The sequence below is a fragment of the Tursiops truncatus genome, chromosome 10 (genome assembly GCF_011762595.2).
Source record: "Tursiops truncatus isolate mTurTru1 chromosome 10, mTurTru1.mat.Y, whole genome shotgun sequence".
Classification (NCBI taxonomy): Eukaryota; Metazoa; Chordata; class Mammalia; order Artiodactyla; family Delphinidae; genus Tursiops; species Tursiops truncatus.
This window is the reverse complement of record NC_047043.1, coordinates 69,173,692-69,190,560: the sequence shown is the minus strand read 5'-3', so window position 1 is coordinate 69,190,560 and position 16,869 is coordinate 69,173,692. Positions and strand designations below refer to the sequence as shown.

At 39.9% G+C, this 16,869-nt stretch overlaps 1 long non-coding RNA gene across 1 annotated transcript in view; it reads right to left on the bottom strand.

The window, feature by feature from the left end:
* Positions 1-382: 382 nt before the first annotated feature.
* Positions 383-16,869, bottom strand: part of LOC109552183 (uncharacterized) — an 81,549-nt gene continuing 65,062 nt past the window's right edge. The window contains exons 12-18 of the long non-coding RNA XR_004528578.2: positions 15,602-15,826; positions 15,033-15,165; positions 11,981-12,087; positions 8,321-8,407; positions 7,375-7,568; positions 2,771-2,962; positions 383-1,747 (exon numbers count right to left, since the gene is read on the bottom strand). This is a non-coding gene — a long non-coding RNA (uncharacterized lncRNA). The remainder of the gene's footprint in view (positions 1,748-2,770; positions 2,963-7,374; positions 7,569-8,320; positions 8,408-11,980; positions 12,088-15,032; positions 15,166-15,601; positions 15,827-16,869) is intronic.

Genomic DNA, 16,869 nt, shown 5'->3' with positions numbered 1-16,869 from the left:
CTCCTACACTGTTGGTGGGAATGTAAATTGGTACAGCCACTAGGGAGAACAGTATGGAGGTTCCTTAAAAAAGTAAAAATAGAATTACCATATGATCCAGCAATCCCACTTCTGGGCATATATCTGGAGAAAACCATAATTTGAAAAGATACACGCACCCCAATGTTCATAGCAGCACTATTTATGATAGCCAAAACATGGAAACAACCTAAATGTCCATCGACAGATGAATGGATAAAGAAGATGTGGTACATATATACAATGAAATACTACTCAGCCATAAAAAAGAATGAAGTAATGCCATTTGCAGCAACATGGATGGACCTAGAGATGATCATACTAAGTGAAATAAGCCAGACAGAGAAAGACAAATATCATGGGATATCACTTATATTTGGAATCTAAAGAAAGGATACAAATGAACTTATTTACAAAGCAGAAATAGACTCACAGACATAGAAAACAAACTTATGTTTACCAAAGGGTGGGGGGAAGGGATAAATTAGGAGTTGGGGATTAAAATATACACACTACTATATATATTGACAAAATAGATAACCAACAAGGACCTACTGTATAGCACAGGGAACTATACTCAATATCTTATAATAACCTATAATGGAAGAGAATGTAAAAAAAGAATATATATAATCTTACATATATATATATATATATATGTATAGTTGAGTCACTTTGCTGTATACCTAAAACTAACACATTGTAAATCAACTATATTTCAATAAAAATTTAAAAAACCCCAAAACTCCCCAGAGCCCCACATTTTTTTTGCTAAAAAGTGATACAAGAAAAAAATGTACATATTTTAGAAATTAAATAGTGTCATCCCAATATTGTTCAGCATATCATACACCAGTCTTCAATCTAGGTGCAAGATAGTATGTTTTTCTGGCATAGAAAAAGATGTGTCAGTTCTTTCACTGCAATTTCTTCTGGAATTCAGCTTTAAAAGACAAGCATTTATCTTACTGAACTATTAACACCATATATCTCCAAATGTCTTCCTTTATCTACCTGCCTTTAACAGTCATAGTTATCACCCCATGAACACATACATATCACAAGCTGAGCTGCTAAATACAGTGAGAGAAAAATGTCTGGGAGTTATAGGGTATTTTATCTGAACGCTTTCCCTATTGCTTGTTGAGCATTTCTTACTATCCGGTGATTATATTTAGTGGTCGTCTAAAATGACAGATCACTAGAATTGTAGTAATTGCCTACACAAGAAAAAAATCAGAAATCATTAGGAGGTTTCAAATTTCATTTGTATCCATGTAACTGAATGAAGTCACACAGAAACAGAGACTAATTGTATGTCCTTTGCCCCGCAGTGTGAACACAGCTCTGGTTTCCAAATAGAAAATTCCTGCTTCAGAAGCAAGTCAATGGTTTGATAAATATTTGATTCAGAAGCTCAGCTTGAACCTCAAAGGGATTGAGTGTACCAAATAATTTTGATTTACCCAATATGCCTCCAGGTCACCCCAGGGACAAGCAGTGTCCCTCCCAGGGGAGGCTGACCACCAGGATTTCCAAGTGCAGCTCTCATTTCTCTTTGTGAAAAATCTGGCTTGCCTGTGTTTGCCACATAGTATTTTTATTCTGAAATGCAAATTCACACTATTTCAAATGCAGGTGAATACTCAGCACATCGAATCGCTGGTTTCAAGGCCAGGCATAGAGTAGCGACCTATCAAGTGACGACGTTTTTTAGATGTATTGGGTCCTGAAAAGGTGTTTGAAACAAGAATCAAATTAAAAAATGAGTGGTTACATATGTGTAACCGACCCTGTTGCAAGCCATTAAAGTGGAATGTGTCGAGGACGCCATTTCCCTCAATTCCAGAGACTCTTTCTCTGTGAGCTTGAACGGAGGCTGGGCCATTTTCCTGGCTGTTCGGGTAGGGTATTGCCTGCTCTGTTTGAATTGGGGGCAGGACTCACCTTGGGATCTCAGTCCAGGGTTCCCATTTGTGAGAAACATGATTGCAGTGGTAATGATTTGACTGCTGAAATATTGCTTTTCAAACACAAGCCCTCCCTCCCCCCCCTTTTTTTTTTTATAAAAAAACAGAGTCTGTATCTATCGTATCTGAACCAGCAGTAGTCTTAACAGCCATCTCTCTCCTCTAAGGGAGAAATGAGCTATCAGTTTTTCTCAGGCTTGAGCATTCTCCCACCTGTCCTCAATTTAATGCACAAATGAAAGCACATAAATCTTCGTGACGTTTTGGCGTAAAGCACCTACTTCAGATGTGATTCCTTTAGGAAACTCTGAACCTAGGTGCTTGGTTTTTGCATAAACTTTGCAAAATGAGAATTGTAACACGACTGTCTGTACACATACACACGCACCTCCCCCCAAAGGTGGTTGCATATGAAATGTGGAGAGCCGAAGGGATGTGGGTGAGGGTAGGAGAATAACATGTGTGCAAACTTAATATATCTTTTCCTCACCTTAAGTTAGACCCAGACAGTTAAATTATAATTACAGCCCCATCTGGAGGGGGAGAAAGTACAGTTCGTGAGAGCTCCAAACCTTTCAGCCATGGGTACTTTGTCAGGTAAAATAAACACATGTCCCGTTTTCAGCCTGGGGTCAAACTCAACAAAAGCCATGAAAGATGGGACACTCGTCAAGAACCAGGTTGTGAAATGGTCAGGATGACAGCAACAACAGGAAGAAGGAATAAAATGGTTGGTTACTTCTCTCAAACCAGATGGCTCAAGGAGTCTGCTCACGGCTTACCTTAAAGGGAAACAAATCCTCAGCTAAACTCGTGGTGGACTGGTGCTGCGGCCAAGTGTGGTGGGTAGAGTGGGAAGGAGTCCTTCTCTGGCCAGAGAAATTGGTCCCAAGAAAGGCAACGACGCAGGCTGGGCCTTGGCCATCCGTGGAGTATTTTAAGCGAATCATCTCTCTGGTTACAAAGTGGTGAAGCTGTAAAACTAGAAACACTTGGTGACTGTGTTCCCTGACCAATGAAATAAGCTCATCTTGTTGGCTAAGAGAATGCAGGTGATGCGGGGGGTGGGGGGTGGTGCGGGGGTGGGGGTGGAGAGAGAGAGAGAGAGAGAGAGAGAAAGGGTCCTGAGTGCATTTGAGTCCCTGGTTGCTATCATTCTCAAAGCCAATTCATGCTACCTTTTCCACAGTCTGGTTCCACAGACCAGTAATTTCTCTCTTTTTGCTTCATGTAGCCCTGAGTTTCTGTCACTTGCTATCAAAGGGGCTCAGTCTGATACATCAGTCATAAAATGAAATTTATAAAAGGTTTACTTTTGTTTGATCTAATGGAATTGATGCTAATAATAACAATTGATAACATTTATTTAGGACTTACTATGTGCCATGCCCTATCCTAAGAATGTTCTGTATATAGTTTCTTTCATTTAATCCTCACAACCCCATGAGACAGGAGCAATTATTGTTCCCGTTTTACAGATAAGAAAATTGAGGCACAGAAAGGTAAAGAGACTTGTCCAAAATCTCACAGCTAAACCCAGGCCCCAGAGCCCAGTCTTTTAATGACCCCTTATTCTTCCTGTATGTGAATCATGATGGTAGACAGCACCATCACTCCCACCAAGCTGTGATTCTGATAAATGTTCTTGGGTGAGAAAGTAGAGTTAAAGCCAATGTGTTTAGAGTTTATGCCTAAGTCTATAAACGATTTTATTCACGCCACAGCCAAAACAGAGTGACAATTGCTGATCTCCTCTGATGGTTACATTTCAAATTATTGTAGCCCTTTATTTCCCCATAATTTTTCCTTTGTTTCCTTGAAACTTGCATCTTAGGGGAATGTGTTGTACAAGTGAGGACCATATGGCATATATATTGCAAGAAGAGCAAAAATATATGCATGAATGAATGAAATTGATAACCCTTGGATCCTTAGGGGCTCTCTCAGTGGTCCTCAGATTGGAGGGGGCATCAAAGCCACCTGGAGAGCTTGGTAAAGCCCAGATTGCTGTTTCTGATTTGGTTTCTGATTTGATGGGTCCGAACAAGAGAACGTGCATTTCTAACAAGTTCACAGGTGATGCTCATGTTCTGGTCTCGGTGCCTCCCTTTGAACCATTGCAGCCAACTGGTTTGTAAGCACCTGTGAAGCATTCAGTCAATTCAGTAAATTAAATCAACCAATTTGATGATTTAGTTACACAGCTGATAGATTAGCCTGAGAGCCCTATGTTCCAAAATGGCCAAATCAAGGTGAGCATATTTCAGGGGCACTGAGATTAATAAAATGGCACACAAAACTATTCCAAAGTTTTTACAAGAAGAAAATATTAAACTACAATCTTTTTATTTAATAACTTCTTATATAAAAATTACTTGAGGTGGTGTGTTATTATTTGTTGTCTAGAAACATCACAGCTCTTCATCACTATAATTTGTTGCCAAGCGGTAAGAGCACGCCCCAATAAGTGATTACGTGCTTGCTTTCACCTGCAACTCATCACAAGCATACAATGAGGAATGATCTCAATGTCATCATCATTTATGTCAGCAGATGTTTGTCATGCAAATGAGTTTTGGGGAGCTGGGCTGATGTCATTTTACTCTCTTAATTTTAATTATTTTCTTTAAATGGACCAAAAGATGGGTTTGCTCCACAAAGAGGAATTATGATTCATTTTGTTTTTGGGTCACAAATATATTCTTTGGTGGTATCGGGTAAACTGTAGACACTTATTTTCATATGCAAGATTTCAGTTTAAAAAAATGAAATATTTCTTAGAGTCATAAAATATACTTACAAGTTAGTCTAACTGAACAAAATAGAAGGGAAGCCAAGAAATATCTTAAGAAAAGTTTGCTTTTTTAAAGAAATAATAATTATCACTTTTTGTTTATGAGAGAGACTGGCCTGCAGTTTTCTTTTCTCATAGCAGTTTTGTCATTTTTTGGTGTCAGGGTTATGCTGACCTCATAAAATGAGTTTAAAATTTTTCCCTTTCTTTAAGCTCTGAAAGAGTTTATGTAAAATTGCTATTATTTCTTCTTAAATGTTTAGAAGACTTCACCTATGAAACCATTTGAGATGAGTTTTCTTTGTGGGAAGGTTTTTAGTTAAAGATTTCATTTTTTTTTTTTTTTTTTTAAAGAGTAGCCAGGGTGGCCCTTTATTTTATTTATTTATTTTTGGCTGTGTTGGGTCTTTGTTTCTGTGCGAGGGCTTTCTCTAGTTGTGGCAAGTGGGAGCCACTCTTCATTGCGGTGCGCGGGCCTCTCACTATCGCGGCCTCTCTTGTTGCGGAGCACAGGCTCCAGACGCTCAGGCTCAGTAGTTGTGGCTCACAGGCCTAGCTGCTCCACAGCATGTGGGATCCTCCCAGACCAGGGCTCGAACCCGTGTCCCCTGCATTAGCAGGCAGATTCTCAACCACTGCGCCACCAGGGAAGCCCAAGATTTCATTTTTTAAACAAATTTCTTATTTCTTCTTGTGTTTGTTTTAATAAGTTGTCTTTTACAAAGGATTTATCCATTTCATCTAAGTTTAATTTATTGCATAAAGATATTCATTATTTAATTTATTAATTTATTGCAGAAAGATATTCAACATAACCCATTGTGATTCTTTTTAAAATTTTTCAATTTAAAAAAAATTTATTTTGTTTAATTTATTGCATAAAAATATTCAACATAACGCATTGTGATTCTATTTAACTTTTTTTAATTTTTAATTTTTTAAAAATTTATTTTGTTTTCTCCATTGTGATTCATTTAATGTCTATATAATCTACAGTGATATGGCCTGTTAAAATCATGATATTGGTAATTTATGTTCTCTCTCTTCTTTTTTTCTTGATCAGTTTTGCTAAGGGTTTGTCAATTTATTCATCTTTTCAAAGAATCAACTTTTGGCTTTGTTACCTTTCCCCATTGTATTTCTGCTGTCTATTTCTTTGCTTTCTGTGCTAACCTGTATCATTTCCTTTCTTTTACTTTCTTTAAGTTTAATTTGCTAATCTATAGTTTATAAAGTGGAAGTTTAAATATTTTTTCTCCTCTTTCTCCTCTTCTCACATATGTATTTAAAGCTACAAATTTGCCTCCAAAATTGCTTGAGCTGCATCCCACACATTTTGATACGTCATGTCTCACTTTTTGTTCGGTTCAAAATATTTTATATTTTCCACTTAATTACTTCTTCAACTCATAGGTTATGTAGAAGTGGGTTGTTTAAGTTCCAAGCATTTCATTTTCTAGTTATTTTTCTATTATTGATTTCTACTTTGATTCCACTGAGTTGAAAAACATACTCCTTTAAAATTTGTTGAGGTTTGCTTATTGGTCTAGCACATGGTCTCTTTTGGTAAATGTTCCACATATACTTTTAAAAAAATCTGTATTCAGTAACTATGGAGTGTAGAATTCTAGATATGTTCGATTAGTCATGTTAGTAAGAAATTAGTTCTTCAGAGTATAAAATGAAGTACTTTCCAAAGTTTAAGGGGTAAGAGAGCCACATTTACTAAGTGCTTTACTCCTGGAATTTTGACATTTAACCCCTCAGCAATGAATTGTGAGTATTTGTCTCACTTCCATCTGACTACTCAGCATCTCTATCTGGATGTGTAAGGAGTATTTCAAATTAATGTGTCCTGAAAGGAACTCCTGATTTCCCCCTTCAAATCTGTTCCTTTTTCCATCCCTTCATCTCAGTAAGTGCACCCCAGTGCTCATGCTGAAAATATTAGAAGTTGCCCCCGATTTCTCTCTTTTCCTCATATTCACATCTTTTCCACCTGGAGGTTCTGTTCCCTCTATTTTAAAATATGTCCTAATCTGACTGCTTCTCACATCCCCCCTACTACTTCTCTGGTCTAAGACCCTGCCATTTCTTTCAAGGGTATTACTGTAGTAACTTCCTAATGGATCTGTCTGGTTTTCCCCATCTCGAGACCCTGCCATCTCCTGCAACAGGGCACACAGATTTTGTCTCTCTCATAACAATTAGAGTCATTTTAAAAAAGCAGATCAAATCATTTCCTTGTTAAGAAACAAACAAAATTCAAAGGCTTTCTCTCATACTTAGAATATATTATAAAAACCTTACTATGATCTATGAGGCCCTTGGTGACCTGGCCCTCCCCGCTCTTGAATCTCATTTCCTACCACTCTCCCCCTTGCCCACTGCTCCAGCTACAACCACCCTCTCATTATGATTGGAAAGCGTCTAGTTCCTTCTTGCCTCCGCGTCCTAGAACTTGCTGATCCCTCTGCCTAGAAAGCTCTTCCTCCAGATCCTTACATAACCCACCCTTTCATTTCATCTTGATTCACGTGAAACCTCCTCAGAGAGGCGGTCATGACCACCCTATTTAAGACCCCATCCTACCTCCACTGTGCTATCACTTGTTCTCCACTTCTCCTGAATAAAATGTCTTCATAGTACTGGCCGATACCTCAAATTACTCATGAATCCATTCACTAATTGTGTTTATCTGTCTTCTGCACTGGAATATGGGTTCCATGAAGTCAGCACCCACGTGGTCTGGTTTATTGCTGAATCCCAACCAGGTAAACCAGTGCCTGGAACACAGAAAACACTCAGTAAATATCTCTTGGTTGAATGGATGTATAGATGGATGCAGAGTGGATGAATGTTTAACTGAACAAAAATAATTGTTTTACATCCATTTATATGAACCAATTAAGTTCATCCTTTCTAGGCAGTACTAGGTTGTTTTCATTTTAATTAGAAGGTTGGTTTACACATTATGAAAGGTTAAGCTTCTCAAAATAATCTGTGGATTCTAATGTCACTAATTTGGGTTGGAGCTGTCACCAGTTAGTTGGAGTTGGTTTTCTTTGAGAATGCAGAAACTCCATGCACAGACACAGGGCATTGAACAACCATAAAGAATCACTTCATGCAGTAACTTTATACTGTGGTCATTCGTTGAAAATTTGCTAGTCAAGCTGAGGATCAGGTCCCTACTCTGACTTGCATTCTAAACATCTGTTCCCAGCAACGTCAGGATAGGTTATGCTGATGATTCTCAAACTTTGCTTCTAACAATTGCTGGTGTTAGAGGTAGACCGAAGAAATGCCTAAGAAATGACTACCTCTAAAATGCTACATTGGTGGTCTTCTTCCAACACAGAGGATTAAATGATATTGCTAAATAGACTTTTCTTAACTACTGTGCTGTGCATTCCCCCTCTCCCAGAATTTTCCTTTTAAAATCTGTGGTGCTGCCTATCCCACTAACAGATTCAATAGTAGCAAAGGAATTTGCTGGAAGAACTCTGAAGTGACCAGGCACATGCGTTTTGACTACCTGATGTTTCTGAGGATGCTTGTTCAGGTCCTGGGAAGGCAGCCATGGATAAGATCAAGTCCCTGCCCTTGCAGAGATGGCTTCAATCTTGTTTGAGAAAAAGTTTAAAAAAGAAGATAATATTTAGGGTTGAGTTGTTAAATCTCATATCCTTACATAGCCAGTTTTAGCTAGAAAAATTGTTCCTAGGTCATGTGCTGGAAAAAACGATATCAGTGTTTCCTGGGGTTCTCCAGAGAGAACATAACTTCCAGATGTTCTTTCACTGAGCGTGTTGGGGAGCACTCATGTTAGAAAAGGGGGTCCCCTAAGCCCTGGGCTCCATTCTGAGCCTGGTGGTTGGGATCCATGATGTCTACCCTGCTGTGGATATTTTAGCTACAAATTCCACCAACCCCCTGTTGCATATATTTGTTTACTCAGCCTGTAATAAATAGCTTCGTATACGGAGATTCCATCTGAACACAAACAGTCCCAGTCTTTAGAAGACTCTCCAGCAAAGCTCTGCGAGTGCGTGTGTGTTTCGGGGTAATCATCTCCAGGCAACCCCGGTCGGTCATAGAAGTTGTCATTGCTGTCATCTTCCTGTGAAATTCTTCATCCTTTTGAATGCTCATAAATGGGCATTTTCATGCAGAGTACATCATTTTGAATTGAATTTCAGTAACTCCTCCAGTGGCCGCCTGCCAGCCTGACAGTGTCCGTCCTTGTGAAACTAGCCTCATGAGTGTGTTTGGAAGCACACTGGCTTTGGTTTTAGCAACAGACGAGGCTGAGTCCAGAAAATATTTTGTGATATTTATTTTTATAGCATGAATGAGCAAAACATTCAAGAAAGTGCTGATGGGTCTCTAATTCTCAAACTCCAGCTTAGAAAATAGAAATTTGAATTTCCTATTCCACCTCCCAACCCCACCCCATTCTCCCTTTTTTTCCAGTGGGGGCTGATCTTGCTGGCTTTGGCAGAAGCAGGGATGTGTTGAAATGTTGTAAATTACAGTTAATGTGATATGATTCTGTTTATCCTTGTCCAACACTGTTGAACCTACCAATTTTTCCCTTCTTGGCTTCCCATGAATTAAGGCAACAAGAGAATAGCCAGTTGGAAGACTGGACAATTTTCTTTTTCAGTCAGAGTAAAAGACAGGCACAGCTGATGAATGCTGGCCCTAAAGAAAAGGTTTTGTGCCTTGACAAGACGTTCAGAAAAAGCCCAAGATACTGTCCTATTTACTTCTGAAGAAAAAAAAGATTATGTTCTGGGGTGTAAGTAATAGAAAGCCTGATTCAGTTTCCTAAAGGAGATTCACACCAACAATGTTTAAATGGAAAATGTCAAGAACTTCATAACTAAGAACTGAATATTAAAGAGACAGCTGCCAACTTTCGGTTTCTCATTCAGAACTGGAAAGGTCGCCTCAAGCATATAGTCTGAGAGGGTCTTATTGTCCTGTCCTGACTCATTTAAGAGCACCGTATCTTCAGAGGCAAGCCTCTCGGACACAAGGGACTCAGGCACTCTGGTTGTCACGGTGCAAAATGACCAGGGCAACTAAGTTGTTCACTGGATTTGTTGGGAAAATGTGGCATCTGTCAGACTTCTATTGGAAGTCAAAAAATCAACAGGATTTTGTCTTCACGTAAGTTGAAGTTTTAAGAAGAGGATGTATCAGGGCTGTGGAGTTCTTTGGGGAGGAATTTTTAAAATCTACACATGTGGTTAGAACGAATAATCATGAATAATTGGAAAAAAAAAAGGTCCAAATCGATCATTTTCTGGTCTGGTTTGCTTTTAATATTGCATAACCCAGTTTAGGTTTGGTTAGATGAACAAGACTGCATAGCAATGGCTTTAAAGAACAGTAGAGAACAGTTTAAGGGAAAATCCATTTTATCCCACAGTTAACTGTAGGCTTTAAAAAAAATGCATAAAGGGTGATTAGGACAGCATGATGTGAACTTAAAAAAGAGGTTGATGATGAACACTTTAGAGTTTTCTAAAACAGAGACAGATGCTGTTTTGTGTGTGTGGAGAGAGATATGACCCCTTGACAATTCCCCTGTACCCTACATGCAAACTTTCAGTGATGAACCTGATAACTCAGATTCTTTACATTTGTCTAGCACATTGCACATTTGTATATATTCATTTAACAGTCAGAGAACTTAAACGATTTGCCAGATACTATTCTAAGCACTTTCCAAATATCAAGCCAGCTAAACCCTCATGACTAACCCATGAGTTAGACCCTCATATTTTGTCCTTTTCACATGGGGAACTAGAAGCATCTGGAGGTGAGATAACTTCATTCATCCATTTAACTTTTCACTGACTCACCACACACTTATATCAAGCCCTCATGAAGTACAGACACTGTCCCAGAAGCTAGAGGCACAAGAGGACTTGGCATAGACCCCACTTTCAAGGCATTTTTGGAATGGTCGAGAAGACAGACATCTAAATAAGAACCCACAATAGAAAATGGTAAGTAGAGCGATAAAACTACGTATAAATAGCCCTCTCTCACACAGCATTATCTCATTGCACTCAGACACCAATCCTATGGTGTATTCATTTCTTCAGCTAATACCCACTGAGTGTCAATCCTAGGAGAGGTACAGTGCCCACTGTTATGAGATTAGATTCAATGAGGCTGACATTCATTAAAACTATCACAAACTATGGGTGAGATGGTGCAACTACGGTAAGCGGTTTTAAAAAGTGACACAGAGCTAGAGGAGTGAACAGTGAGGGGATTTGACCTCATCGAGGAAGTCAGGAGAGACTTCTCGAGGACGTAGCCCCATAAGGACGAAGCGGAATTAAGCAGGTAAGATGGGGAAAGTACTCCAGCAAAGGGCAGCAGGATGGCGTGTGGAGAATTGGACGAACTCACTGAAAGGAAGTCAGGAGAATGCAGTGCGATATGAGCAAGGAGAGGTCAGACCCAGAAGGTCCTTACAGACCATGTGGGGAGGAAGGCCATCCTCACCATGACACTGAGAAGCTACCGGAGTGTGTAGCACCTGGTGGGTCATGGTGCTGATAGGCATTTCTTAAGATGACTTTGGCTGCTTTGTAGGGAATACATTATAATGGGCCCAGAGGTGGAAGGTGAAAGATTAGATTTCCAGGAGGGAGATACTAGAGGGGTGGCTGTGGAGACGCACAGAAAGGCAACGATCAAGAGCTACTTCAGGGGTTAAGCTGACAGGATTGCATGTGGTGGATATGGGAATGATTCAAGGGTGCCCCCTTTTACAGATGGAAAAACAATGGTCAGAGAGAGGATGAGTAACTCTCCCAAGGACTCACGGCGGGTAAGAGAAGCCATCTTCCTTAGAGCTCTTTGAGGGCTGAGCCAGCACTTTTACCCTCTGTTTTAGGAGAACAAAGAAGGAACCAGAAACCTTGGTTGAGGAAACTGAACATAATTCTAAGAAGGAAGGAAAATTTGATCTGGGTTTTGCAGAATGTGTGGGGCACAGGAAATAGTGACATTTTGGACAGAGGAAGTTGTATAAAAGTGAGCAAGATGAGAGGACTTTGCAGGGTGAAGGAAACTCTATATCTTGAGTGCGCTGGTAGTTAAAAGAGTTCATACATTCATCAAAACTCACCGAACTGCATTTAAAATGGGTCCATTTTAATGAGCATACCTGGTGCCCAGATCTTTATCTCTAGTACCTTCGCCCACCAAAAAGAACTAGGGCTCCTCAAAGAAATGGTTGCTTCTGGGGCTGGAACAGGTTTGTACAAGATGAGCCTGGAACATTTTGTGGAGCCAGAAAATAAATAAGAAAACATTATAAGAAATATAAATATGAATAAAGAAAAGAATAATAATTTTACAAAAAGACAAGCATTATCACAAGGAAGTGATAGCCAACTCGAAGGGGCTCCCATTGGCCAGATCTGGGAAAACTGGGGTACCAAAAAGACAGTAATAAATTATAAATCATTGAGGAAAAACAAGAAATTATGAGTCTATACTAATAATAGATACATAAATAGGGGAGGAGAGGAGATCTTCCTTCTTCTATAAACGGAGGCTGAATGTCGACTGGTAAATGTGGAGGGAGTGCTGCACACTTGGAAAACTATCATTTTGGAAAATTATCGTTTTGCATCCACCATAATAAATGGTGGATAATAATATTATTAATAATAATATAAATATTAATATAAAATATGATATAGTATTATAAAACATTATAATATGTTCTAAACCCCAACTAAATCCATGGGGATAGTTTAATGAGGAGCAGGATATTTGAATGATCTCAGAGACTCATCCCATAAATTGCCTATTAGTTGCAAGGGACAAAGTAGTAACTAAACAGTGGAGAAACTGGGTAACGTCACCATCACCAGTGGGGAGGATGGCCACTGTATGTCTCCAGATGTAATATTCATATCCGTACTTCCAGTTGTGGAATTGAAACAGGATTAAAGCAGAGGATACCAAAAGGTAAGTCTCAGATGAAGAGGGAAAAAATGGCCAGTGGATTTATTAAAAAAAAAGAAAGAAACTCACCCTATCAATCAGGAAAACGGAATCAAAGCAAAGCAGTATTGATTTTATCAGACTGATATTATTTAAATGATCGATGCTTTGCCAAGGGCATTAGAGAAGTAGAAACTTTCATACTGTCTGCATGCATATGTAAACTTGCCACATATTTTTAGAGGTTAATTTAGTGTTATTTATCTATGTTAAATATCCTTTCCTTTAGATTGAGCAATCTCAGATCTAAGACTTGATCCTAGAATACTCCACTAATCATATGCAGAAGAATCTTTGTTCCAGTGATGCTTAGGATAGAAAGCAATTAACAACTGCGTATCGTAACAACTGGTTATCCTTTTCTGCATCTCAAATTACTGTAAATGTAGCAGCCTATTTCTGCGGATCTGGAATCGAGGCACAGCTTAGCTGGGGCCTCTGTTTCAGGGTCTCTCATGAGCTGCAGTTAAGGTGTTGGCCAGGACTGGAGGCTCATCTGAGACTCCAGTGGAGAAGGATCCACTTCCAAACTCACATCGTTGCTGTCAGGATTCCATTAATCGTGGGCTGTTGGTCAGACGCTGCCCTTAGTTCCTTGCCACGTGAGCCTCTCTATAAGCCAGCCAGAGACAGAATCCGCTAGCAAGAGGCAAGTCACACTCCCTTGAAGCTAATCACAGAAGTGACATCTCATCCCCTTTGCTTTATTCTTTTGATTAGAAGCGAATCATAAGCCAGCCCACGATGAAGGGGAGGCAATTACACAGGGGCACAAATACCAGGGGGTAGAGATCACTGGGGACCATCTTAGAGCCACCAGCCAGGGCGACCCAAATGTATCATTTATGGTATCACCACACATGGGAAGCATCCCAGCAGTTAATAAAGAATGATGTGGACATGTGTGTGCACGGACTTGGAGCCTCTTCTCAAACCTATTGTTAAGTGAATAAAGCAAGCAAGGTTATTCTGCAAACAAATGTGACACCATTTGCATAGAAATAGAATATTTTTCCAAAATTAAACATGTTTATGTCTATATATATATATATGCATTCAAATACAAAGGAAAAGACTTGGGCAGAGACACATCCAACCCATTGATGGTGGTTACCACTGGAAAGAGATGTGGGTTCGGGGTGGAGGTGGGGAATAATGATCAACTTTCTCATTTTATTCATCATACTTATTCTTTTTTTTTTTTTTTTACAGTGGGAATATATTTGTGTATTGTACATTTGTTTTTAAAATAGGACTTGGACTGGGAAACCAGGGCTGTGTCCAAGAGTGTTCGCTTTGAAAGTGTAGCATGTTATCCATAAATATGTCCCAACAGTGCCTTTTCATTGTCCACATTTTAAAGGTTTGCTTCGTTTTCCAACCCAGTTTTTTCTCAAATGTTTGTGACTATGCTTGGAACAAGGAGGCTGTAAGGGCTCTGTTGTCCCAGACCCAGGAGCTGCTCTGGAAACACACAAGTAGGGCTGCAGGGAGCTGGCAGCTGGATCCTATCGAATGCTCATCTTTCTCAGACACAAAAGAAGAACCACAGTAGCCACCCAGAGTGGAGCCTGGTGCTGCAGGGCACTTCTGGGAGGCCACAGGAAGGGATGTGGGACGAATAGGCCCTTTTGTGGTGTGTCTTTTTGTTGGTTGCATGACCCACTTTATAATCAAAAGATGAACCCAGGCTCTCGTGGCTGGAGGTGCAGTTCAAGACCAGCGCTTGCTGGTGACGCTGGGCCAGCTGCCTCATCGCTCTGTACCCCAGTGGCCTCATCTATAAAATGGTGATGGTGACCACATTGCTGTCTCAGGCTTCCTGTAGGGTTTAAAGGAGCTGATACATCTGAGGCACTTGGCTTAGCGCCCAGAACATATTAAGCACTCCAGGAGGTGAGCAGCTACTGCTGTTGTTGAGGTGCTTTAGTGTTACCCACAAAAGTTGGCATTTACTAAACCCTTACCAGTTTCCTGATCCTGGCTCTGTGATAAGTGCTTTAGATACATGATCCCATTGAATTTGCTCACTCTTCCAGAGTGGAAGCTACTCTTAATAATCTTCCCATTTCACGGACGGGAACTCTGAGGCTCAGAGAAGTTAAGTTAGCTCTCCAAGTTCATAAACTAGGAAGCGATGGTGCTGAGATTTGAACTCAGGTTTGTCTGTCTCTGAAGCTACCACTCTTAACAACAATACTCACTTGCTTCCTGGGCCTTAACACCACGTTATTTTGCTCTCAGGCTGTGAGGAAGGTGGCATCAGGCTTTAGAGGACTTGGCAATGGACCAGAGCACCCAGGAGAGGACTAGACCGTAGTCTCTGCTGTAAAGACACTACAAAAATGGATGAATAAACAGTCAGTGAGGGAAAGTGTCTGCAACTTCCTCAGAAACCACCGACCAAGGAGACCGAAAAATAAATAGGTGAAGATAAATTGGATTTGACATATATTTAACATGCTTGATGTGCATGTTATATAAATCCTTGTACTCAACAGAGTACCCCCATTCTTGTCACACGCATGGGATATTTACAAAACTTAACCAAGATTTCCATTTTATCTGTTGGTGGACCTAGAGGCACTGCCACAAAAGTACAAGACTTCTGGGAGAACCATTTAAAAAGAACTTTCTAGAAAGCCTGTTGCCTTAATTCCATGTGAGCCTCCAGACATGTTCACATACACATGCCTCACTTCATTTGAATGAATAAAGAAAATACCATCTTCATTTTACCTGTAAGGCAACCAAGGGTCAGACAATAACCTACCAAAGGTGCATCATTTGTAAAGCACGGAGCTGAGAAGGAAAGCACAGGGGCTTTCTTGTTCTCAGGGACAGCAACGTCTGCCCTCCAAGGTGCTATGCCTGTTCAGGACTCCAAGGTTCAATGAGAGTTTCATGGAAAAAATGTTTCTTGAGGTAAGTTTTCCAGATACCCTTCTTTTCTTCCAACTTGTTTTCTGAAATAAAGCTTCAGACTAAGGATGAAAGCCTGAAAATCAGAAAGACAGACAATGACAAGGGTTGGCAGGCACATGCGGAAATTGAAACCTTTTTACATTGTTGGTGGTAATGGTGCAGCCATTTTGGAAAACAGTTTGGCAGTCCCTCAAAATGTTAAAGTTACCATATGACCCAGAAATTCCACTCCAGGTACCCAAGAGAAATGAAAACACACAACTGTGCAAACACTTGTACATGAATGTTCACAGTAGCATTATTCATAATAGTCAAAAAAAGAAACAACCCAAATGTCCAACAACTGATAAATGGAGAAACAGAAGGAGGTACATCCATACAATGGATGAAAAGGAACGAAGTACTGATACGTGCTACAAAGTAGATGAACTTGCAAGTATTATGCTAAGTAAAAGAAGCCAGTCGTAAAAGGTCACATATTGTACAATAATATTTCTGTGAAATGTCCAGAACAGGCAAATCCATAGAGACTGAAAGTAGATTCGTGGGTATCTAGGGTCTGGGGATGGGTGGCACGGGCATGACTGCTCATGTGTACTGTGTATGGGGTTTCTTTGCGGCGTAATGGAAATCTTCTAAAATTACATTATGATGATGGTTGGACAACCATGAGTGCACTAAAAAGTACTGAATTATTCATTTAAGAAGGGTAAATTTTATGGTATGTGAACCACATCTTAATAAAACTGTTAGAAAAAAAAAAGAATGCAAGCCTGACTGCCAAGATGCCCTGATTTTGAAAACTAAATGAACCAACACCTGACATTTGCTATTTCTCACGTGAAAGTGTGCATAACTGGGGGAGATGACTTCCAGTGGAGAAATCAGTAAAGACTACAGAATGAGGCATTTGAGCCCGAAAGGTTGGGAGCCTTCAACTGTGCCTTAAGAGATGAAATAGACTCGGCATATGTAGGAAGGTTACTGTTCTAGATGAAAGGAACAGTGTGAGTGAAGCTCCAGAGCTGAAAAGGCAGAATCAGGAAACACTGACCAACATTGTTTGAATTAAACAAAGAAAACCTACTGTATTTTTTTAACCATACTAACAAATAC